Source organism: Phyllopteryx taeniolatus, chromosome 1, assembly GCF_024500385.1.
Source record: "Phyllopteryx taeniolatus isolate TA_2022b chromosome 1, UOR_Ptae_1.2, whole genome shotgun sequence".
In the NCBI taxonomy this organism is placed as follows: Eukaryota; Metazoa; Chordata; class Actinopteri; order Syngnathiformes; family Syngnathidae; genus Phyllopteryx; species Phyllopteryx taeniolatus.
Window position 1 is genome coordinate 26,531,456 of NC_084502.1, and position 25,633 is coordinate 26,557,088.

Below are 25,633 nucleotides of genomic sequence, written 5' to 3' on the forward strand. Positions count from 1 at the left end.
TGCAGCCATATGCAAACATTTCAACAATTCCGTTTTTTTTCTGTCAACTTGCGGTGCTGTGTGTACATTAATGAGGAAATAAATGAACTTAAATGATTTTAGCAAATGGCTACAATATCACAAAGAGTGAAAAATTGAAGGGGGTCTGAATACTTTCCGTACCCACTGTGTGGAGAGAGAGGATGATTGTAATTGTTCAAACACTTGTCTGTGTCGTGTCAAATTTGGAAGAGTGACATTTTTAAGTGATATTAGAGGGGGGAAATATTAGAAACACTTAACGCGGTCGAATGTTTTGGCTGGATTCAGGCGAACTCCCGTTTTATCGCTGGGGATACGTTCCAGACACCCCTGTAATAGTTAAAAATCAGCTATATAGAGAAACCGTATAAAACATTTTTCGACTAGTTTTACCCACCCCACATGCTATATAAACTCATTTAAACTCATTAAGACAGTGCTGCCAGGCATGTTACAGCACAAATGGTAGCACAATGAAGGCGCGCAACTCTAAATTCTGACTTGCCTGTATAAAAATCCAGAAATAATGATAATATAAAAATCCGTCTTCATGCCACTTAGGCCCTCATAGATGCCAGTGATGTGGCAGCCACTTTTGTGGTGTCATTATTACATCACACAAACATCAAGCAACAGTAACAAATAATGTTGCTTAATGACATCATTGTAGGAAAAACAATTTGTATTGTGCATGATATTATTATATCAACAAAAGAATATTTTCCCTCTCTGTTTCATTTGAGGTGCAGTCGCTGACCGGGTTTATCCAATGCAAGGGCTGGTCTACAGTGCGAGGAACCAGCAAGTCATGATGATGAGGCTTTGTGTACACTATCACTAAACACGATGTTTTTCCATCAACAAGTTGGCCGCTTTGCTTGCCTCGCCTTCCGCATGTAAGCGCAAAATCCACGCCTGGTTCACCACTTGCTGAGGATCTGGACATGGCGTTTGCTAACTTCATGATGAGGCAAGTATGAGTATGTAGCTGTGATATCCATCCATCCATTTTTGCATAGCGCTTGTCATTAGGGTCATGGGCGCTATCCCAGCTGGTTTTGGACTGGTCACTAGCCAATTTTTCACCAGCTGACTTGTATTGCAATGGACGTGTCCGTTGTGACAGGACAACTTTCAAGGACCCACACACAAAATTGAACAGGAAGTGGACCATTTTAGTTTAAAGCAGACATTGTCTTGTGGCCTTTTTTCCATTTTGTATTTTTGATCTGAGTCTAAAATTGAAATATGGAAAATCTGTCTTTTTTTAATACATTCTTGTTAGGTTAAAAAACAAACAACAAAATATCAATTTTATAGTTTTTTTGGTTTTTTTTAAACAACAACCGACCGCTGCTGTAACAAAGTTCAGCACATAAGGCATAAAAGACAATAATTAAAATAATAATAATACAATCATAAATGACTAAATAAAATATTTACTGATTCAAGATTTAAGTCTTCGACAACCAATATGAGGTTTGCTGGGATTATAGGAAACTGTAATCACATGATCACAGCGTGCATGACCTCACTCATGTTGGCTACAAGATAGTTAGAATGTAAACAAACAGCTACAGTTTTCGAACAGCTGATAGTTCATCTGTTGGCGAGTAGCACACATACTGAAGGATTGGTTCAATTCACCTGTCCCATTTAGTCCTCTCTCTCGCTTCACTTTACTTAATTTCAGGCCGGCTCTCATACCTCCCCAAATCTCCTCCTGCATGCATCCTTCGCCAAATGGACTTTGGCCACGCTACACTTTAGTGTGAAGCTCCTCGCGGTTATAGCTTTGTAGCTATAAACGGCGAGAGTCTAAATGCCCTGACATTATCCGCTCGACAAAATGCCACCGCAATAGTGCAAACAACCCAGCACGACACGAAAAAGGTGGAAAGTGCAAAGTGAGGGAGAAAGTAATGGCGCTCTTATAAACTGACCATTGGTGAAGGCGCCAAAAAATGTCACAGCCAATAACGCTGCAAACAGTCCAAAAAGAGTTTGCACAACGCACAACTTCCTTGATACCAGTTGTTCCTGCTCTGACATGTAGCACTTTTCTTTGTATTTTGATTTTGTTGAGCTTCCTCATTGTGTTGTGATATGTTAGACTGTTGTTGTTTTTGTTGCGCTTGCATTTTGTACATTTCATCAGTATTTACTTTTTGATCAATAGTTAGTGTGTGTGGATGGTTAGTTTTCTGTTTGCATTTGTTCTTTGTTCTTTCATGTATACTGTGTTGTTTTATGTAAACATTGTATTGTTATGATGTGAGTTGTGCTCCCCCTTCTTGGCCAGATCCCCCTTAAAAAAGAGACCTTTTATTTTCTGGTTAAGTAAAGGTTTTGATTAACAACCATCATAAAATATCCAAAAAAAGGGGTGCAACTGTCATATACTGCACTGCAGTTCCACTGCTTTGTGGTGCCTCTCTCTCCCCCCTCCCCTCTCTGTTTTCAGCACCTGTCTTCAATCAGCCTCATCACCACAGGTGTATATAAGCCTGCCTGTTCCCAGAAATCCTTGCCTAAGTATTGCAGCCTCTCCTAGCGGTACCACAGCCCACCTTATGACAAGTAAGCTATTCTGTTCCTCGCTTCCTGTGTTAACTCTTGCGTCTTCTCGTTCCCAGCAAGAAATCACCGAAACGCTCCTCTCCCTTTGGCAACAGATGCAATCCGTTCAACCCCCTGTAAGTACTCCTCCCGAGCCCGCAGCCTCCGAGCCACCCTGCTTCCCGTACAAAGAACTTGATGTCCCTCTGCCCGAGCCCTACTCTGGGGACCTAGGTGCATGTAGCCAGTTTATTCTTAATTGCTCACTCGTATTCAGTCTCCAACCGTACAGTTATCCCACCGAACGTTCCAAAGTAGCATATGTCACTAACTCCTCCGGCAAAGCAGCAAAATGGTCCACTTCATTATGGCAAAACTCCTCTCCGGTACTTCGTTCATTTGATTCTTTTTCCACCAAACTCCACATAGTATTTGATCACCCAGATCAGGGCAAAGAAGTATAAATCAGCAGTGGAATATTCCATTGCGTTCCGGATATTGGCAGGTGAATGCGGGTGGGACGACGTGGCACTTGGGGGGGATTTTTTCAAATGGCCTCCCCAACCAACTCAAGGATGAGCTAGCGGTCCGGGACGAGCCCTCCTCTCTCGAGGATCTCATCGCCCTTTCCATTCGGCTTGATAACCGAGTACGAGAGAGGAGGGTCCGCGTATGCAAGAATCCTCCCACTCAGAGCACCACGCCGTCGGCTTCTCACCCGCCTCCCACTTCATCTTCCGCACTTCCGTAGCTACCACAGAGCCCATGCAAATTTGTAAAACCGGTCTTGACCCACAGGAGCATCGGCGTCGAGTCATCCAGCGGCTGTGCATCTACTGCGGTCAATCCGGTCACTTTATTTCCTCATGCCCCCTCCGATCAAAAGACCAGGCTCACTGCGACCTGAGAGCGTTGTGGTGAGCCAAACCTCCATCGCTTCCTTGAAAACCGCCTATATGTTAAACCCGAAAAATGTGGATTCCACCTCTCTTCCGTACACTTCCTGCGCTACGTTATCTCTAAAGGACAACTACAACCTGACCCTGCCAAGATCCAAGTTAACTGGCCCACTCCCTCCACCTGCAAAGAACTGCAAAGTTTCCTTGGCTTTGCCAATTTCTACCATCGATTCATCTGTAATTACAGCAAGGTTGCAATTCCTCTCACTAACCTCACATCCACCAGCCCCCGTTCAGTGGACCCCGGCAGCATCCCAAGCATTTAATCAACTCAAGATCCTGTTCATCAGTGCGCCCATTCTTCACCTCCCTGACCTCGACCTCAGTTCGTGGTCGAGGTTAAAGCTTCAGACACGGGGGCAGGGGCTGTCCTCTCGCAGCGGTACCCCACAACCCAGAAACTTCACCCGTCTTCCCCCCCCCCCCCCATCGCCTGTCCCCTGCCGAGAGGAACTACGACGTCGGCAACCGAGAGCTACTGGCCATTGTATGGGCCTTGGAAGAGTGGAGGCACTGGCTGGACGGGACTGAACTACCATTCATCATTTGGACAGACTACAAGAATCTCTCACCTCCATTCCGCCAAACACCTTAACCCTCGACAAGCTCCCTGGGCTCGCTTCTTGAGCAGGTTTAATTTCAGTCTCTCCTTCCATCCTGGCTCCAAAAACAGCAAACCTGATGCTCTCTCCCGTATGTATGCACCCCCCCTCCAGCCCAACAGAACCAGAACCCATCCTCCCTTCCTTGTGCTTCATTGGCGCAGCCACTTGGAAGATTGAACAAGTAGTTAAAGAGGCTCAGAAGACTCACCTGGATCTCTAGACCGGGCCTCCAAACCGCCTGTTCATACCAGATTCTGCATGCTCTGACATTCTTCAGTGGGCTCATAACTCTAAACTCACCTGGCATCACCCGAACCATTCAGTTCATCCAGCAGCATTTCTGGTGGTCCAGCCTTGTTCAAGACACCCGGGAGTTCGTCCAAGCCTGCTCAGTCTGTGCCCGAGGGAAGTCTTCACACCTGCCCCCAGCTGGTCTGCTGCGTCCCTTGCCTATTCCAAGCCGCCCTTGGTCCCATATCGCTCTGGACTTTCGTTACCGGCCTACCGCCCTCTGAAAGTAACTATCATTTTCACTATTGTCGATCGCTTTTCCAAATCTGTCCATTACATGCCCCTCCCCAAACTACCATCTGCCTTCGATACTGCTAACCTCCTTGTCCAGCATGTCTTTAGACTCCACGGTATTCCCATCGATATTGTCTCTGACAGAGGTTCTCATCCCTGGTATGGAAGGAATTCTGTAAAGTGGTGGGCGCAGCAGCCAGCTTGTCGGCAGGATATCATCCGCAGACCAACGGCCAGACTGAGTGGGCAAACAATCCCTTGAATCTGCCCTTCGTTGCGTTGCCGCACACAACCCCTCCTCCTGGAGCGCATTCTTCCCATGGATTGAGTTACACCTACAACTCCCTCACCAGTTCCGCTGCCAGTATGCCCCATTCATGGCTTGCTATGGTTGCCAACCCCCATTATTCAAAGAACAGGAGCAGGCAGTGGCAGTCCTAGCCGTCAAGGATCATCTCCGGAGAATCCAGGCAGTGTGGAAAGACGTCAGAGCAGCGTTGACCCGGTCTGCTGCACGCAATAAACAGCTCGCGGACCATCTCTCCCTGATGCCCGAATAAAAGGTGGGCCAATCTGTCTGGCTTCTTTTCACGACCTCCCGTGTCAGACAGAGTCCCGGAAACTCACTCCATGTTTCATTAGTCCCATCCCCATTACCAAGATCATCAATCCCACTTCCGTCCAATTGAAGCTTCCACAGTCCCTGAAAATTCATCCCACATTCCACATCTCTTTGCTGAAGCCTGTCTCCACCTGCACCCTAAGCCCTCCGGTCGAACCCCCTCCCCGGGCTATTGACGACCATCCGGCCTTCACGGTATCGCGCATCCTCGACGTGAGGCCTATTGGGAGAGGGTTCCAGTACCCTGCCGACTGGGAAGGGTACAGGCCGTCTTTTGGACGACTAAGCGGCTCACCCGGGGAAGCCTGGCAGGACGCCGGGAGGTGTCTGTTGAGAGGGGGGTACTGTCATGTACTGCCCTGCAGTTCCATTATTGGAGCCGGGAGGGCGCTTTGTGTGCCCTCTCCCCCCTCCGGTCTCTGTTTTCAGCACCTGTCTTCAATCAGCCTCATCACCACCGGTGTATATAAGCCTGCCTGTTCCCAGAAATCCTCACCTAAGTATTGCAGCCTCTCCTAGCGGTACCACGGCCCACCTTATGTCAAGTAAGCTCTACTGTTCCTCGCTTCCCTTGTTAACTCTTGTCTCCTCGTTCCCAGTGCTCCACTGTGTTCCTGACCCACGTCATTCCTGCCAGCTGCCTGTTCTGTCCACTGCCTGCCACCTGTCCACACCGCCGCCTGCCAACACATCCAGGACCACCTCCATAAGCTTTCCTCAAACTGTTCATTAGTTTACATCTGCCTCCGCCTGCTCTTGGGTCCAGCTACTCCCTACATGACAGAAACAGTACAAATTAAGGAGAACATTAGCATAGCGGTTGTAACAGGCAGCCATCTCACAGCCATGTCTTTCATGTCCAACTTAATCAGTAACTTTTTCATTTTTGTTTTGTTTTGCATTGCCAATTGATCATGGAACAAATGAATGCTAGATGGATTGAGTAGTAATGTTGCATTAGGGGTGAGTGGGCCAGTACCCCATCCCATACAGCACCCAGTCAGACTGCAGAAAAAAAGATGAAATGCAGGGTCATTAACAGGAAAATTGAATTAAAAGCAATATAGTCCTTCATAGTCAGGGATGTCAAACTCATTGTATTTCAGGGGTTCATTGTAGTTCATACAGCCAAATTTAATTTTAAAGGTGGCGGACCACTAAAATCATACCATGCCTGATACAAATAACAGTAAGCTTTTCCTTTTTGTTTTAATGCAAATCATTAACTTAGAATTTTATGGCTGCAACACGTTCCAAAAAAGCTGGGACAGGTGCCAAAAAAGACTGAGAAAGTTGAGGAATGCTCATCAAACACTTGTTTGGAACATTCCACAGGTGAACAGGCTAATTGGGAACAGGTGGTTTCCATGACTGGGTATAAAAGGAGCTTCCCTGAATTGCTCAGTCATTTACAAGCAAAGTTGTGAGAAAGTCGAACAGTTTAAGGACAATGTTCCTCAACGTACAATTGCAAGGAATTTACGGATTTCATCATCTACGGTCCATAATATCAAAAGGTTCAGAGAATCTGGAGAAACCACTGCATGTAAGCAGTAAGCGGCAAGGTCGAAAACCAACATTGAATGCCCGTGACCTTCGATCCCTCAGGCGGCACTGCATCAAAAACCAATGTGTAAAGGATATCACCACATGGGCTCGGGAACACTTCAGAAAACCAATGTCAGTAAATACAGTTCGGTGCTACTTCCGTAAGTGTAACTTGAAACTCTACTATGCAAAGCAAAACCCATTTATCAACAACACCCAGATACGCCGCCGGCTTCTCTGGGCCCGAGCTCACCTAAGATGGACTGATGAAAAGTGTTCTGTGGTCCAACAAGTCCACATTTCAAATTGTTTTTGGAAAATCTGGACGTCGTGTCCTCTGGGCCAAAGAGGAAAAGAATCATCCGGACTGTGATGGACGCAAAGTTCAAAAGCCAGCATTTGTGATGGTATGGGGCTGGGTTAGTGCCAATGGCATGGGTAACTTACACATTTGTGAAGGCACCATTAATGCTGAAAGGTACATACAGGTTTTGGAGAAACTTATGCTGCCATCCAAGCAATGTCTTTTTCATGGACGGCCCTGCTTATTTCAGCAAGACGATGCCAAACCACATTCTGTACGTGTTACAACTGCGTGGCTTCGTAGTAAAAGAGGTACTAGACTGGCCTGCCTGCAGTCCAGACCTGTCTCCCATTGAAAATGTGTGGCGCATTATGAAGCGTAAAATACGACAACGGAGACGCCAGACTGTTGAACAGCTGAAGCTGTCCATTAAGCAAGAATGGGAAAGAATTCCACCTACAAAGCTTTAACAATTAGTGTCCAAAGTTCCCAAACGTTTATTGATTGTTGTTAAACGAAAAGATGATGTAACACAGTGGTAAACATGACCTTGTCCCAGCTTTTTTGGAAGCCATAAAATTCCAAGTTCATGATTATTTGCGAAAAACAATCAAGTTTATCAGTTTGAACATTAAATATCTTGTCTTTGTAGTGTGTTCAATTAAATATAGGTTGAACATGATTTGCAAATCAGTCTATTCTGTTTTATTTATGTTTAACAACATCCCAACTTCATTGGAATTGGGGTTGTACATGTGTGCATAATAACTAATCACAGTGATTGTATTTAAGGCACAAAACTATCCATCCATCCATCCATCCATTTTCTGAGCCGCTTCTCCTCACTAGGGTCGCGGGCGTGCTGGAGCCTATCCCAGCTATCACCGGGCAGGAGGCGGGGTACACCCTGAACTGGTTGCCAGCCAATCGCAGGGTACATACAAACAAACAACCATTCGCACTCACATTCACACCTACGGGCAATTTAGAGTTTCCAATTCATGCATGTTTTGGGGATGTGGGAGGAAACCGGAGTGCCCGGAGAAAACCCACGCAGGCACGGGAAGAACATGCAAACTCCACACAGGTGGGGCTGGGGATTGAACCCCAGTCCTTAGAACTGTGAGGCTGACGCTCTAACTAGTGCCGCTGGCACAAAACAAAGTATTTGGAATTGAAAAACATAGTATTGCACTTTGAAATGAAATCTTATTACCATTCCAGTTTTGACATGAACATAATAATTCTCAAAATGAGTCCTTAGTCTCCACGCACCACAATGTCTTGAGTACTTTTTTCACTTTCAAATTCATTCTGCAGGCCAGATTAGTGGACCAGCTTTGGCCCACGGGCCGTATGTTTGACATTTTACTTTATGTTACTAAGTATATACTGTCTATGTATTTAATTATATCACTCAGCATTCTCAGACTTGACACACGGCTTTTGAATGGGTTGCAACTCCTAGCCAGTATGTACTGTATATGTACATAACCTCTAAGATAAAATGGCTTTACAATAGTTTTTTTTTTATGATAAATAATGCACTGTACCAGCTTTGCCCTAACAGCTTGGTACTAATGTCATAATAAAGCCTATGTCTGCCATATGTTTGGGATACGGCTCATGTTAGATGCTGTAAATAGTGATGAGGCTCCTTGGATGAAAACGTGCCATCTAATCATGTTGTTGTTCCTCCCTGTAGGCACCATCCTCCCAGGCAGCTGGTTGCTATGATGGGATTCCCACTGATGCAATATCAACCAACCTTGGCTCAACTCTCAGGGTATGTCACCATGTTCTCATTTTGTTTTTGCTCCCGAGGAAGCTCATCTGTGTTCTTATCGCTTTCCAAAATGCTTTGATTTTGACGTAGCCGGCTCGCACGGCTCCTTTGGGAGCGATGGAAGGTGTTATTTTGACACCCTGAAGGCGAACCCCAACCCGCTTAGCTCTTCAAACTGGCTGCCGTTCCCAACCACAAATTACACCCACACCTTCTCCGTCCTGCCCTCATTGTAGTCAACCTGCTGTTGTGTCTCAGGATTTGTTAAGAAAGTGGTCTTAGATTTCCCATAGGAGAATACAAGGGCCCTCTTGAGCAGATGGGTAAATTCGAGCGGGGCGCTGCTTAAATAGAGCTTGATGACACCCAGATGACATGTGTTGAAGGGGCGTTATTAAAAGGTCTCTTGTACATTTATTTTCTTCTGCTCTGATATGATGGTGTTTTCTTGGCTGTTGTATTGCTTTTCATTTGATTCCAACGGAAGACCCTGTACACACCGGAGCAACTTTGCGCCCGGCAGCTGCTACTGCATGCTACTGTTATTTGCATAGGAAAATCCAAGCTCAGTCTGTGGTCAGTCACTGCCAGACAATTCACGTTCTCTTTTTTTTCCCCGTTCAGAACAACACGTCTTTTATTCCTCATCACGTCAAACGGTGATGGTTACAAGAGGCACAGAAAGACCTCCTGTGTGTGGTGCTGTGTTTGAGAGCCACCCTATAGAGGTGCTTTCATTTGCCTCTCATGCAAACAGCAACTGACGACGTGCAGCAATGATGACTCGGTTCAGATAGGACCAAGAGCGTTACCTCGGGCAAAGATGAAAGTTTTAACTGTCAGATTAAAGGGGCAGTGCTTCTACGGACTCTAATTAAATCCAGGCTCTGCATCGCTAACAATACAACAAGAACACCATATGAGAATGTGAGAACTCCTTTATATTTTATTGTTAAGGAACAAAAGCTATTCTTTTGACCAAAGCAATCATGCAGTATTGTTTCTGTTTCTGCTTCAAAGTGTGATTATACACAGTAAGTCTTAAATGCATCCAACAACTGTTATTTAGTTGTCTTCCGTTAATTAGACTGACATATACAGGTACATCCTTGTACATTAGCTTTAGGGATCTATGCGAGCAAATGGAAAATTGAAATACATTGCGAAACTTGATAAGTCTAAAATATTCAACTTAATAATAATACTAATTGCATGATAATCCATTAATCGTTCACTAACAATTGTTCGATTGCGTGAAATTGATTGTGTGGATTAATTGTTTCTTGAAACAATTGCAGGAAACTGGAGTGCACTACTTGGCTGCTACCAGCTGAAGCGCTCTTGATTTGCTCTAAACCAAATCCGTATAAAGGACAGTGACGTGTGGGCACCATATTGTTAGCCACTGTAAAGGATATTTTCCACAGAAACCGCACAATGTATATGTATTTTACGTTCATCTGAGAATTTCATCTGTGGCAGTTTGTAAATTATAAAAGAAATAGGCTACGATTATTAAGACAACACAATTTGACCAAGGCCACCATAAGAATGGGGGAAGTTGGGGGTTGTACAGTCCCCGTTCCCAAAAATATATATTTTTAAACAAAATTAATTCATTATCTGTTTAAAGCATTTATGCTAGATTTTGGTGTCATCTTTCTTTTTTGGGGGAAACGATGCATTTACACGCACGTCTTGTACGAGTTGAACACGCTTCAGCAGGGATGTCTAAACCTTTTCTCCCGAGGGCTGCATAAAAAAAAAAAGAAAGGACGCAAGGGCCACTGTGTCATTCTTTGACTTTGTTAAACATGCTAAAACCAATCCAACAAGCAATTATATATTATCATTGTTTTGAGATACTGCTACTTCACAGCTTTCTTTAAAAGGTGATAAGGTAAATGGTTTCGGATTTTATAATGATTTTTTGGGGTGGCCCGCAGCACTGTATCCCTCATGAATAGATCTGCCCATGCCCTGAGCAGGTCTCCATATTCAGGACCAAAACAAGAGCAATCTGCAATAAGCTGTTTTTTCTTGAGGATCAAAACTGATCATTAATGTGGTACATTCACAAATCAGACTTTGACAAAGTGCACGGAGGACAAACATTTTTTGCTTCTGAATTTGAATTATCTTTATTCACAAGGCATTATAAAGAGCCAAGGCAAATTTATTTATATAGCGCATGTGACGGTGCGAAGTCAGATGCGAGTTGGATTGGACCCAAGAGCAGACTGAGGCGGAGGGAGTAGATTTAGAATGGTTTATTGCAGGTTGGCTCAGGGTAATGATATCCAAGGCGAGGTGGTGGACCGTCACGACAAGGAGTGAGCAGGACGGGAGGAGGTGGGGTAGCTTGGTGCCGTGGCTGTTGTTGTCAGGAAATGGACCAATATGGTGAGGTGGATTTTTTTCGCCTGTGGTTCCGAGTCGCAGGTCACCCGGGAGAACTCCGGCTTCCGTTGGGCAGGAATGAATGAAGACTTCGAGACACTTGGCGTTTGGGCTAATTCGATTTATTGAACAAGCCTTAGTGTCATAACAGCTGCTTACATTGGCAGAACAACGAAGAAGCCCCCGAAAAACCCCTGGATCTCAGTTTATCAAGGTTTAATTCTCTGGGCGTGGAATTAGCCCCTCTCTGGGTGCACCCGGAAGATGGTCGTTCCTCATGACTATATTTGGAATCACACCCGCCTGCTGGTGCCTCACATTCTAGCTACACTCACACCCGGTACCCTTATCTTATAAGATGCAAAGCAGTCCTCTTTGCAGACTGGGACGCCTGTTGTGAACCCAAGACATGTTACTGTCTGGGCAGAGAAGGAAAACCCTAATAAACGTACAAATGATTGAAGGAAGTCCTTTGATGTAGAACTTCAAAGAAAAGATGGTTGGCTTGAATACAGATCTCCAAACATTTGGCCCTCGCAAAGGAACTCTGACTGTGGTACGATTGAAATATACTACAGTAGCGAGGAGCGTGATTACGGTATTCCGTTTGGAGTGTGAAGTCACGGGAGGAGAGCCAAACCTTCTGACCCACCTTGTATTCCGGAATAGGTGATCGATGAAGATCTTCCAGCCGCTCATTTTTCTCCATAGACCCGAGTTAGAGCAGCCTTGACTTCCTTCCACACAGACTGGACACGTCGGAGATGCTCCCTCACCGCGCGAACCGACACTGTATGCTCCTGGTCCGTAAACAAAGGAGGTTGGAAACCATAACATGCCATAAAGGGAGTCATACTTGTGGAGGAGCTGGTGAGGTAGTTGTAGGCATATTCCACCCACGGGAGGAAGGTGCACCAGGAGGCAGGATGGCGAGCAGCGACGCAGCGGAGAGCAGATTCCAGGTTTTAATTTACCCGCTCTGTCTGGCCGTTGGTTTGGGAGTGGCTGGAAGACAAACTGGCTGTTGCGCCCACCGCCTTACAGAACTCTTTCCAGACCTGGGAAGAGAACTGAGGACCCCTGTCCAATACAATGTCAACAGGGATAGCATGAAATCTGAACACGTGGAGGACAAGAAGGTTAGGAGTCTCAAAAGCAGAGGGCAATTTGGGAAGAGGTACATAATAAACACACTTGGAGAACCAGTATATAATGGTGACGATGATGGTGTTACTTTCAGAGGGGCGCAGGCCGGTGACGAACTCCAGGGTGATGTGGGACCAAAGGGTAAGGGGCGCAGCAGACCAGGTGGGGGTTGATGCAAAGCTTTACCTCGGGCAGAGATGGAGCAGGCTAGGAAAAACTCTCGGGTGTCCTTGGCTAGGCTTGGCCACCAGAAGTGTTGCTGGATGAAATGGATGGTGCGGGTGAAGCCAGGATTACAGGTCAGCTTGGAGTCGTGGGCCCACTGAAGGATGTCCGAGCGTTCAGAATCGGGTACAAACAGCCTGTTAGGAGATCTGGTCTTGGGATCTGGGTGAGTCTTCTGAGCCTCTTTAACTACTTGTTCAATCTTCCAAGTGGCTGCTCCAATGAAGCACAAGGAAGGGAGGATGGGTTCTGGTTCTGTTGGGCTGGAGGGGGGTGCATACATACGGGAGAGGGCATCAAGCTTGCCATTGCGCGAACCAGGGCGGACAGAGAGGAAGAAATTGAACTGGCTGAGAAATAAAGCCCAGCGAGTTTGCCGGGGATTAAGCCACTTGACTGGTGTGTTGCGAACGAAGCCATGAATACATGAGGGAACAGTCATAGGGAGGGAGAGCTTGGGGAGGTGTTGGTTTGGCTCACCATGACGCTCTCAGGTCATGGTGAGCCGGGTCTTTTGGCTTGAGAGTGCAAATGGCAATGAAGTGACCAGGCTGTCCACAATATATGCATAATCGCTGAGTAAAGCGGTGCTGTCATTCCTGGGGGTCTAACTCTGGGTCCTGCCTTGTTGCATAGGCTCCTCTGGTCCAGTGGGGGGTGAAGAGGAGGTGACAGGGGGTTCAGTGTGCGGCGAAGTCGTTGGGGGAGCAGCCACGGTGGCTGGAGCGAAACCACACGTCTTTGGTACCCGCTCATGAGCTCTCTCTCAGAGGTGGTTGTCTAGTTTGATGGCAAATGAAATTAGGTTCTCGAGGGAGGTGGGATCGTCGCTGGTCGCGAGCTCGTTCTTAAGTTGTTCTGATAAGCCCTTAAAAAAAATCCCCTTAGCGCTGCGTCGTCCCACCCGCATTCACTCACAAGTAGTAAGACACCACGGAACTCGAACCTTGGGTGAGAGCTAGGAGGTGCCAAGTGGCTTCCCTACCCTTAACGGGGTGATTGAAAACTTTCTTAAGTTCTGCCATAAAGGAGTCTAGTGATGTGAGTACCGGGTAGGAATTATGGCAATTATGCGGGCTCTATATATATATATATATATATAGGGGGGGAGGACTAACGTTTTTTTATGGATTTTTACCATAGTTACTTACTTGCATGTGGGAAAGGAGTACCAGTGGCCGATGCACTTTTCAGTTGTTTATTGAACGCCGGGAGAACAGTAGAGCACAAACACAATGAACACACTCATGCAGGAGCTGCTGCAGGTGAGTAGGGAGGTTGCTCCTGTGGGGCGATTTTCTTCTCGGCCAGGAAGTGTGTGACGCTCAGGCCCCTGCGAGCAGACATCTTGTCATGTCGAGCCACCACGAGTTTTCTTGTCACAACTTATGCCTCTTCTCGCGCACTGAACAAAGTAAATGCTGCAGGATATATTTTTAGATGTATAGACACACACACACACACACGTGTATTTGAACTGTGTGAATGTACGCTGCCGTGGTCTCTGTCTGTGTGGCGCAAAGGCCCTGTGCATTGTTCAGCTGTTTCTTTTGAGGACAAAAGAACTTAAAAGTGGTGACCTCCTCCTTTCATGTGTTCACTCGATATGGCTCTTCCTGGCCTCGCTATCGCTCCATTCAGCGCTGTGGCCCGAGGCAGCTTACTATGGCTGCCTTTGAAACTCTTCTGTGTTTAAGGGCTATACAAATAAACTTGACTTGACTTCAACCTCTCAATGCCTTTGGTCCTGATGAATGAGAGTCACCAATTCACAAGCATTAGTATTATCACATTCCGATCACATATATGTATTATGTCTGTCGATACGTGATTTGCTATTTCTTTGATTTAAATTTTTTTTTGTGAGGCTACAAAGAAGGAAAAAGGGAGCATGGGATGATGACCATGGAACAGAAAATGGAAGGTACTGCAAGATAGAAAATGTGTACAACACATCTCTGTCCCAGCTGCTCAGTACAAAATCGCAGTCAACAATAACAGTAAAAGAAGACGTGAATGAACATCCGTCCCTCTTCAGTGAGGTCAATTTCCATTATCTCCTGTAAGGAAAACTAGATTTGAAATTCAAATAAACTGAGCAGCAGAATAGAACGATCCACTCGATTGTTAAAGTGAGCATTATTATCTTTGTGAAGGCAGAATCCATGTGTTCAAGTCTTCATAATAGATTGGCCAGTGAGTGTGTGTCTGGTTTAGATTTGGATTAGATAACATTCCAACCACAGAACTCGAGCGTTTATTTGGCGCTAAAGTTTTAAGATGTTAGTTCACTTCATCTTCTCTGCAAATGCCCCAAAATAAAGAGGCTTGATTTTTGGCTCGAGCTACAAAGTTGCACTTAAACACATCCTCTCCTCAGTTACCCTCCCATGCACCGAATGCCCTCTGTTGAAGTCTATACTGTAGATGAAAGCTATTAATAGTAAAATCGGAAGAAGAATGGGGAGTGTCGGTGGTGTGATAACCCAGGCGGAGTGTCCAACTGCCTCCCGTTCACTGAGGGTAATTAGAAAGATCCAAGGCCTGCTTGATTTTGGCTTCTCGTGTGTTTTGCTGTTGAGTGTGTGTTTAACCTGTGTGTAAGGAGGCTGAGGCCCAGCGCTGTACCAGGCAAAGGTTTCCACCAAACTCTTCTTGCATAACTCAGCGAGTGATAACGCCGGTGCATTCCTCTCAACACACATCACAGCTGCCAACATCTTTGCCGTGTTGTTCTTTTTTTTCTTTCCCCTTCACAGCTTTGATTTAAATTCAGTCTATCTCAACGCTCGCAACATGTGCTGCAGGGACTAAGTTGCAATTTTTGGGGGACTTAAGGAGGAGGAAGGAATTACTATGTTTGAAGCAAATCCTTCCCATTGTCTGGCAGAGAGATTTGGGTGATTTTCAAAGGCGGAGGTTCTTCACAAGGTAGGTCAGCTGGACTCCACTTAATAGAAAGTCATTGTGGCAATGGAGCAGCCACGGTTGAGTGGTTAGTGTATCTGCTTCGCAGTTGTGAGGTGTGGGGTTTGAATCCTTCCTTCGGCCTTCCTGTGTGTCGTATGCGTGTTCTCCCTGCGCTTGCCTGGGTTTCCTCTCACATCCGGCCCATCCACAGTGTTTGACCAGCCCTTGCAGTCAAGTTAAAATGTAAAATATCCCATGCTTTTATTTTGAAAGGGATGCTTTTATTTTGATGTGCACGTTGGCAGTACAAGCTAACAAGCGCGATGGCTTGTGACTTAGCGAGCTTGACAGATGTGGGAGTAAGCCACACGTGCAAGTCGTAAGTAATTCTCAAGTCTTGACTTTCAAGTTTCAGGAAAGTCCCAAGTTACTGTGGGAAAAAAAATCAAGCAAGTCAAGTCATTACTTGGTTGAATAAGTCATACAATCTTGCTCGGTCACAACAAATTAGAGTGATAATAAAATGTTTTTTCACTGATCACAGCACAAAAAAAGTTTGTTTACACTTACAAATGTATAGAACACTGTTACCGCAATGATAAATATTATAAAGAGAAATATACTGTACAGTATGTGGGCATAAACAGGTAATCATCAGATTGACATACTTTGTATTTCTTGCCTATCTGTTTCACAAATACTGTGTGTGCGTGTTTTGTGGGTGTGCACTTTGTAGGTTGTGATTTAATGAAGTTCAGTCCATTTATGTGCATCAGTTTACAGGCAGACCTGCCACATCAAATATGGTGACGTAGTGCAGCAATGCTTCAACTCAAGGCGGCGTCTCTCTCTGTCTCTCTCTGTCTGTCCCCCCCCCCCCCTCCCTCCCTCCCATTTAGTTTAAAATGGCTTACTTTAACTTGGCTCCCTCGCCACATTGTGGCAGTGCGTAATGCGTAGTTCCATGTTAGCTAGCAACATCTGCTTCTACTAAGACAGCTAGTTAGCTTAGCTGGTAGTAAGCTTAGCTGGCTAGCTCTTGTCAGTCATCTGCCACGATGTGTCGAAAGAATCTTGCGTAGCTTTATCCAATTCATTTGCCATGCTCACAGTCAGCCACAACCATCCATGTAGCTCCTCATGGCCATCGGGCAACTCATTCCGCAGAGATTTTATTCTCAGGAGAGACTACGGCTCCATGATCCACGTGATAGGGTAAAACTGTGGCTACAACTGTGCATATGTGCATGCACATTAAGTCAAAATGGTGGCGTAAATAAAGCATTGCAGCTCGTCAGAATAAAATATGTACTTTGATTAGTTTTCATCTGAATGCGAAAATTATCATTTGGGATTCATTTTTTAAAGCGGACTCGCAAGTGACTCCGAATTGCCAATCTATAAACGGTCACTGATGGTGTAGTGACTGGCCTGACTTTGGTGCGGTCAGCGTGGGTTCAGTTCCCACTCAGTGACGTAGTGAATGGGAGTGCGAATGGTTGTCCATGTCTATATGTGTCCTGCGACTGACTGGTGACCAGTTCAGGGTGTAGTCCGCCTTTCGCCCCAAGTCAGCTGGGATACAGTAGGCTCCAACATCCCGCGACCGTATAAGCGGTGTTGTGAATGGATGGATGGATATATATATATACACACACACACACACACACACACACACACACACACACACAGTGGGTACGGAAAGTATTCAGACCCCGTTACATTCATTCTTTGTTATATTTCAGCCATTTGCTAAAATCATTTAAGTAAATTTTTTTCCGTATTAATGTACACACAGCACTCCATATTGACAGAAAAAAACGGAATTGTTGAAATTTTGGCAAATTTAAACTGAAATATCACACAGCCATAAGTATTCAGACCCTTTGCTGTGACACATATATTTAATTCAGGTGCTTTCCATTTCTTCTGATCATCCTTGAGATGGTTCTACACCTTCATTGGAGTATTTGATTATACTGATTGGACTTGATTAGGAAAGCCACACACCTGTCTATCTAAGACCTTACAGCTCACAGTGCATGTCAGAGCAAATGAGAATCATGAGGTCAAAGGAACTGCCTGAAGAGCTCAGACACAGAATTGTGGCAAGGCACAGATCTGGCAAAGGTTACAAAAACATTTCTGCTGCATTTAAGGTTCCTAAGAGTACAGTGTACTCCATAATCCTGAAATGGAAGACGTTCGGGACGACCATAACCCTTCCTAGAGCTGGCCGCCCGGCCAAACTGAGCAATCGGGGGAGAAGAGCCTTGGCGCGAGAGGTAAAGAACAACCTTTTTTAATAAATCTGCAAAAATGTCAACAATTCCATTTTGTTTCTGTTGATATGGGGTGCTGTGTGTACAGTAATGAGGGAAAAAATTAACTTAAATTATTTTAGCAAATGACTGCAATATAACAAAGAGTGAAAAATTGAAGGGGGTCTGAATACTTTCCGTACCCACTGTATAGATACAGTGAGGCAAAAAAGTATTTAGTCAGCCACCAATTGTGCAAGTTCTCCCACTTAAAAAAATGACAGAGGCCTGTAATTTTCATCATAGGTATCCCTCACCTATGAGAGAAAAGAAAGTCCAGAAAATCTGATTTTAGAGAATTTATTAGCAAATTATGGTGGAAAATAAGTATTTGGTCAATAACAAAAGTTCATCTCAATCCTACTATGTATACTACTATATATATTTAGATATATATGGGGTTGAGATCTGGAGACTGGCTCGGCCACTCCAGGACCTAGAAATTCTTCTTATGAAGACACTCCTTCGTCGCCCGGTCGGTGTGTTTGGGATCATTGTCATGCTGAAAGACCCAGCCACGTTTCATCTTCAATGCCCTTGCCGATGGAAGGAGGTTTTCACTCAAAATCTCACGATACATGGCACCATTCATTCATTCCTTTTACACGGATCAGTTGTCCTGGTCCCTTTGTAGAAAAACAGCCCCAAAGCATGATATTACCACCCCTATGCTTCACAGTAGGTATGGTTTTCTTTAGATGCAACTCAGCATTCTTTCCCCTCCAAACACGACAAGTTGAGTTTTTACCAAAAAGTTCTATTTTGGTTTCATCTGACCATAAGGCATTCCCCCAATCCTCTTCTGGATCATCCAAATGCTATCTAGCAAACTTCAGACGGGCCTGGACATGTACTGGTTTAAGCAGGGGGACACGTCTGGCACTGCAGGATTTAAGTCCCTGGCGGCGTAGTGTGTTACTGATGGTAGCCTTTGTTACTTTGGTCCCGCCTGTCTGCAGGTCATTCACTACGTCCCCCCCGTGTGGTTCTGGGATTTTTGCTCACCGTTCTTGTGATCATTTTGACCCCACGGGGTGAGATGTTGCGTGGAGCCCCAGATTGAGAGAGATTATAGGTGGTCTTGTATGTCTTCTATTTTCTAATAATTGCTTCCACAGTTGATTTCTTCACACCAAGCTGCTTACCTATTGCAGATGCAGTCTTCCCAGCCTGGTGCAGGTCTACAATTTTGTTTTTGGTGTCCTCTTTGGTCTTGGCCATAGTGGAGTTTGGAGTGTGACTGACGTTGTGGACAGGTATCTTTTATACTGATAATGAGTTCAAACAGGTGCCATTAATACAGGTAACAAGTGGAGGACAGAGGACCCTCTTAAAGAAGTTACAGGTCTGTAAGAGCCAGAAATCTTGCTTGTTTGTAGGTGACCAAATACTTATTTTCCACCATAATTTGCTAGTAAATGCTTTTAAAATCAGGCAATATGATTTTCTGGATTTTCCCCCCCCCCTCATTTTGTCTCTCATATGTGAGGTATACCTATGATGAAAATTTCAGGCCTCTCTCATCTTTTTAAGTGGAAGAACTTGCACAATTGGTGGCTGACTAAATACTTTTTTGCCTATATATATATGTGCGTGTGTGTGCGTGTGTGTGTTTGTAATATCACACACCAGGTAGCCCCCAAGGACCACATGAGTAGACTGTGGGCCTGTTCTAAAATTGGCCCACATATAGCACAATAGCTCACCAATGATTGGACATTGTGAATTTCTACGAATGTTGTAGTGATCATTTGAAAATGTATACACTGGCAGAGATTTATAGAAACAAAGTGTTGCATATTAATATTCATCAGTTTCCTAATTATTGTGACAATGATTAACATGATCGGAGTCTTCACATACATGATTATCATTAATTATTAATAACATAATAATAACATTATTAAAGGTAATTTGAACAAATTGGTTATTTCAGCAGTGTGTATCAAACAGGTAGTAGCCCTTCGCATTAATCAGTACCCAAGAAGTCGCTCTCAGTTTCAAAAAGGTTGGTGACCCCGGGGATAAGCAGGAAAGAAAATGGATGGAAATATAAAGTAGCCCTTGCATTCTTTGATTTTTTTCTGTGAGCAGCCCGCTGAATAAAGGTTTGGAAACCCCTGCTTTGTATAAATACATTAATATGGAACACAATTTATTAGTATGTTTGCATGGCCATCGATAACATTTCCGGTTTCTTACGTGGTCGTTTAGTAGAATAAATTGTTCATCCCTACTGTAAGTTGTCCATGGGTGTGAATGTGAGTGTGGACGGCTGTTTGTTTATTTTTTCTGCAATTGGCTGGTGACCGGTCAAGGATGTACACCTCCTTTCACCCAAAGTCATCCGGGATATACTCCAGCTCACTGCGACGCTAATCAGGAGAGAAAATGGCTAGATCTGATCATCTGACATGGCTTTAAACAGACAGACATCATGTGAGTGAGTTTGCTGAACCTGAGCTGTTTTAACTAAACCTTCATGCATGGCTAACTTCCAGGATGTTGATTTAGACCCTCCTTAACTGCAGCGCTCTTCCTCAGTGTAAACATGCCACTATTTGCAATGCCCTGGCCATAAACCATCAGCATTGGACCAGGCTGCTGTGTACACTCGCGCCCCTGGTGCCAAGTCTTACCTGCTGCCTCAACACTTCCTTTTGCATCAGCCGAGCAACAGCTGGTATCCATGACTCCTGCTCTCCCATAGGCCCGCGTGGGATAAAGCTGCATCTAGTTGTGTGCATGCGATTGGGCAGACCGTACGAGACAACCGTCTGGAGACTGCAATGTTGACAGACCTCGGACAAATCCAAAAGGGTGTGTGAGGTTGTAAAAGTGTGGCCGATTTCGAAGAAGGCCCCTCAGCTGCCCGTGTTAATATGTAGCTCTCTCACAGGGGCACCTTTGCAAACCACAGAAGCTCAGACATTGTTTCTGCTATGGACTTTAATTTCTTCCTGATTCATGCAAAAAACAAAAAAAAACAAAATCCAATCTGCTGATCATTTACTACCGACTGGTATCAAATTAACTTAATTCTCTCTGGGTCATCATTACAATGCACTTTACTATTAGCTGTGAAAAAAGTCTCTCATTGTGCAACTAGATTCCACAGCTTGGAGTTTGTTAATTATCCTCAGGTCTGTAGGTTTGTTAAAACACATTGATAATTATTAGCTTTTATGGTAGGACTACGGAAATACTAAACAAATGACACTTTGCTACAATGTAGTCACTGTACAGCATGTTTAACAGTGTGAATTTACTGCCCCCTCAAATTAACTCTGTCTAAACTGCCAAACCGAGATATTGTATATTTTAGCTGTGATCATCAGCACTGGTACAGTGAATTTATCTCGGCTATAAATTGATCTTGATTGCAGCGCGCAGAAGTAAATTATTGCCATGAGAGATTAAAGGGAAACATTATGAGGCCAGCTGATCAACCAGCATGTCTACTAAAAGATCTTTGACTGCTCACAATGCCCTGAGCATCTGACAGTTCCTGGCCGAGAAGAACTTTGCCATGCTGGAGTAAGTGCCCTACTCACATGACCTGGCTCTGTGTGCTTTTTTTCCTCTTTCCCAAGCTCAAGGAGGTCATTAAGGGGGCCCATTGTGAAGACATGGACGACATCAAGATGGTCATGACGACAGAACTGCGGAGGATCCCGGAAGAATAATTCCAGGGGTGCATGAAGGCGTGGCAGAGAAGCTTGGAAAGTACGTTAGACTCCAGGGAGATTACTTTGAAGAGGAAAACTTGTAGTTTGCAGTTTGGATTTAAAATACTGTATAGCTTTTGTGACAACATCAATCGTGCTGGAGCCTATCCCAGCTGACTGCAGGCAGGAGGTGGGGTACACCCTGAACTGGTCACCAGCCAATCGCGAGGCACATATAAACAAACAACCATTCACACCTACGAGTCTTCAATTAACCTACCATCCATGTTTTTGGGATGTGGGAGGAAACCGGAGTACCCGGAGAAAACCCACGCAGGCACGGGGAGAACATGCAAACTCCACACAGGGGGGGCCAGGGATTCAACCCCGGTCCTCAGAACTGTGAGGCAGATGTGCTAACCAGTCGTCCAACCGTCCCACCTTTGTGACAACAGTCCTCAGTCCTGGTATTTTTATTTTTATTTTTTTTAATACACACTTCTATGACAGTTTGGATTTATCATCATGTATGTTCAAGAAGAGCGCAGGTCTAACTTACTTGCCTGTCAACTGTGGAGTTACTATAGAAAGAACAAAACAACACACAGCCATACAAAGTTTGTGTGCCACCTACAATGTGTTTGCAGGGTCAGTATTAAGCATCTCTCCTTTTGGAAGAGATGAATGACCTTGAAAAGTGTTGATGGTGGCTTGAATGCTGCATTAGGTACAATAGGATTTTTCTTCCAGAACATTGTGACATTAATGAAAGTTACAGTACTAGCAGTTTGTAATATGGTCCAACTTCTGACGGTTTGTCGAGGGTAATCCTCCAAATAACTGTGACGAGTGTGGTGCAGCAGGTGTGTGAATAAACCAGGCCTCACATGCACTGTATAATTAGAGTATGTACATACAGTATTAAACAACACATTATTTGGTCATAGCCTCAGGTCTTTGTACTGCTGCACACACAGGAAGCAATGAACAGGTGATTCTCCACCTTGGTAACTGGTCCCAGTGGGACACCTCCTGGTGGTGTGTTCACCTGAAACCTCCATTCCCACCCCCAGAGAGCCTTTATCTCACAAACACATCTTGTGTCATTAGTGGGACCTGCTGTTACCCTGTAGACAGACCCCATGATACACTGGATGGACTGTACACCATATAATAATATAATATAATATCAAACAGAAAGGCATGCTCCTTTTACATAGAAGACTGTGACATACTGTAATGTAGAGGCAACACTTGTAGGATACCTCGTTCAGTCTACCTGACTGACTGGATGGGTGTGATTGACTGACAACCAGTTCAGGGTGTAGTCCGCCTTTCACCCGAAGTTAGCTGGTCAAGGTGTCAGCTCACTGTGACACTTAACAGGATAAATGTGACAGATAATGGATGGATGGATGATTAAGAAAAAAATTTGATGACCTTTATATGTATGTCTTTCTCTGCATTATTTTGAATAGTTTACCACCCTGCTTTCGCTATCATCAACCCCACCAGACGACATCTTAGGGCGTTAGAGAAAGCACAAAAACTGGTGGAGCAAATAGTTGTTCGTTTTTTCCACAGCAAAAAAAAATAATTTTAAATCGCAAGGAGTTTGCAAATGGTAAATTGCGAATAGACGGGGCTTCCTGTATACTGCTTTCAAGAAAAAAAATATAGATTTTCAGGGCCTTGTTTCCCATTATGTTCAGAGTGGACAAACCTGACCTCTTTTGAGGAGTCAGGCTGGCAGGTGTGTTTGGAGATGGTATACAGGGTCAGAGTACTTGACAATGCCCTCAACTGAACACACACAAACCATTTAAAGCCTTACAATACTAAATGTGCCCAAGAGGCAGGGAAACTTGTCACGCTGTTTATATTTTGACACAATGAACGATGACCTTTGGACAGCATTTACACACATTTCCCTAACAAACTGCCATGTCTCGCCTGTGAATGAATGAAATTTGAGCCGGGCCGGCAGCTTTAGTGAGTTGCTGCTTGGGACAGTTTGTGTGAGTGTCTGCGCTTGGAGAGGTGCAAGAAAACATGCAGTCATGCTAAGCAATAAAATCTCTCCATTTGATTGATTTATCATTGATCATTTACTGTATTCCCTTTTAGAAAAAAAGTAGTAAGTAAGTGTAATTACCTCAGATCATCAAAGTTATCGTTCACGCCGGACGTTAACGGGTTAACAGCGGACCCCATTTAAACTCTCTTGCTAACCAGAACAGCAGCTCTTACCGAGGCACATATTCAAATGTGGCATCTGGAGAATTTTGCCAATGACTCCTCTTATGATCTTTCATTCTTTAATGACTATTAGCGCTCCAGCAGGCTGTGACCAGAATTTTGTGTGTCCATGTTTATGGCAAAACAGGGAAATTCAAATTCTGGAGGCACTGGAGCGTTTTAAATAAAATTATTATATATACTCCTTCATGATAGAATAAAATGCTCAGCTATTTAAAAAAATAAAAATGATTCGCACCATTGCTGAGATTTTTTGCCTTTTTCTACATACAAAAATGTCATCATAAAATTTTTTTTTGTCACGTGTGAGTAACAACTAAACAGCTTAAAGTCAACACGTTTTGACTCTTATTTCGAGAATTGTTCACTATCTATAGAACTGCACAAATCACATTCAGGAAGGTCACAATTAATAATACCTGCAATGAAAAGACATGGTATCGCATTGCTTTTGACGGCAAGGTATCTCCTTACATTTTTAGTACCGGTACACCGTGCAACCCTAATCCTTCATTATTTGTTTTTTGAACATTTCATTTAAAAAGTGTTGAATACAGCTAAGACTCTATGTCACTGATGGATCACAACAATGTGAATTTTGACCTGAAACCAGCCAGTGACTCCAACAGGTGTGTTGTGGAATAGGATGCAGCAATAATTGGTATGCTTCAGTCGGCTTTTCTATGGCGACTACTACCCCACTAGAGATTATGGCATAGGACTGCATGATTTACACACAGACACATACACGCACAAGGCTGAATCCTTAGGGGCCAATTATACAATGCTGGTGGCAGGAGGCAAGTCAGTGCAGGGCCGAGGCTGCTAGACCGCTTGTGCTCACTCTTCTCCCGTGGTGATTCTCGATTACTGGGAACAGCCATGATGCTTGCATCTCAAAGCTCAAAAGTGAGTTTAGTTCGTTGTGATTCATGAATTGTTAAAAATATGTAGTCACTTTTGAATGAAATTTTAGGATGATCCTAAAATGCACTATAACCTTTACAGTTGAGCTTAATTTGACTTTGTCCAAACTTTTGTATGAGAGCAGCATGATGAAGAAGACTACAAATACCAATTCTATTTGAACTGGGGATAGAATTGGTTGATTAATGGATCAAACAACACCTGTTATAAAGTTTGCCTTTCAGCATCTTGTTAGAGGACAGCAAATTGCAAAGAGTACTGAAACATTGAAAAGTTGGACATGTGCGTTAAGACAATTTAAGTTAACCTATACAGGTTATAATGCATTTTAGGTTCATCCTGAAATTTGAACTAAAAATTGCATACATTCCTAACTTTTTGTGAATAGTGAATATTTTTAAATAACAGTCAGGACCCATCCCCCCCACCCGAAGGCGGAGGGAGGCTACCCTCTCGTCCACCGGGGTGAACCCCAACGTACAGGCGCCAAGCCGGGGGTCAATAAGTATACCCACACCTGCTCGGCGCCTCTCACCGTGGGCATCTCCAGAGTGGAAGAGAGTCCAACCCCTCTTGAGAGGACTGGTACCAGAACCCAAGATGTGTGCGGCGACGAGTCCGACTATATCTAGTCGGAACTTCTCGACCTCACACACCAGCTCGGGCTCCTTCCTTGCCAGAGAGGTGATATTCCACGTCCCTAGAGCCAGCTTCTGTAGCTGAGTTTCGGATTGCCAAGGTCCCTCCCTTCGGCCACCACCCAGCTCACACTGCACCCCTCCCACAGGTGGTGGCTCACCACGAGGCCTGGCTCCAGAGGGGGGCCCCGGTGACCCGCGTCCAGGCAA

The 25,633-nt window shown here is 44.6% G+C and overlaps 1 long non-coding RNA gene across 4 annotated transcripts; it reads left to right on the top strand.

Moving 5' to 3' along the window:
• Positions 1–770: 770 nt before the first annotated feature.
• Positions 771–24,470, top strand: LOC133483241 (uncharacterized). Of its 4 annotated transcripts, XR_009790062.1 has the most exons (6): positions 771–2,577; positions 2,658–2,717; positions 7,993–8,077; positions 8,849–8,929; positions 17,770–17,895; positions 21,525–21,657. It is a non-coding gene; the product is annotated as an uncharacterized LOC133483241 (long non-coding RNA). The 4 variants fall into 4 exon arrangements; XR_009790060.1 differs by having other exon boundaries at positions 771–2,717; XR_009790058.1 differs by lacking the exon at positions 7,993–8,077.
• Positions 24,471–25,633: the final 1,163 nt, after the last annotated feature.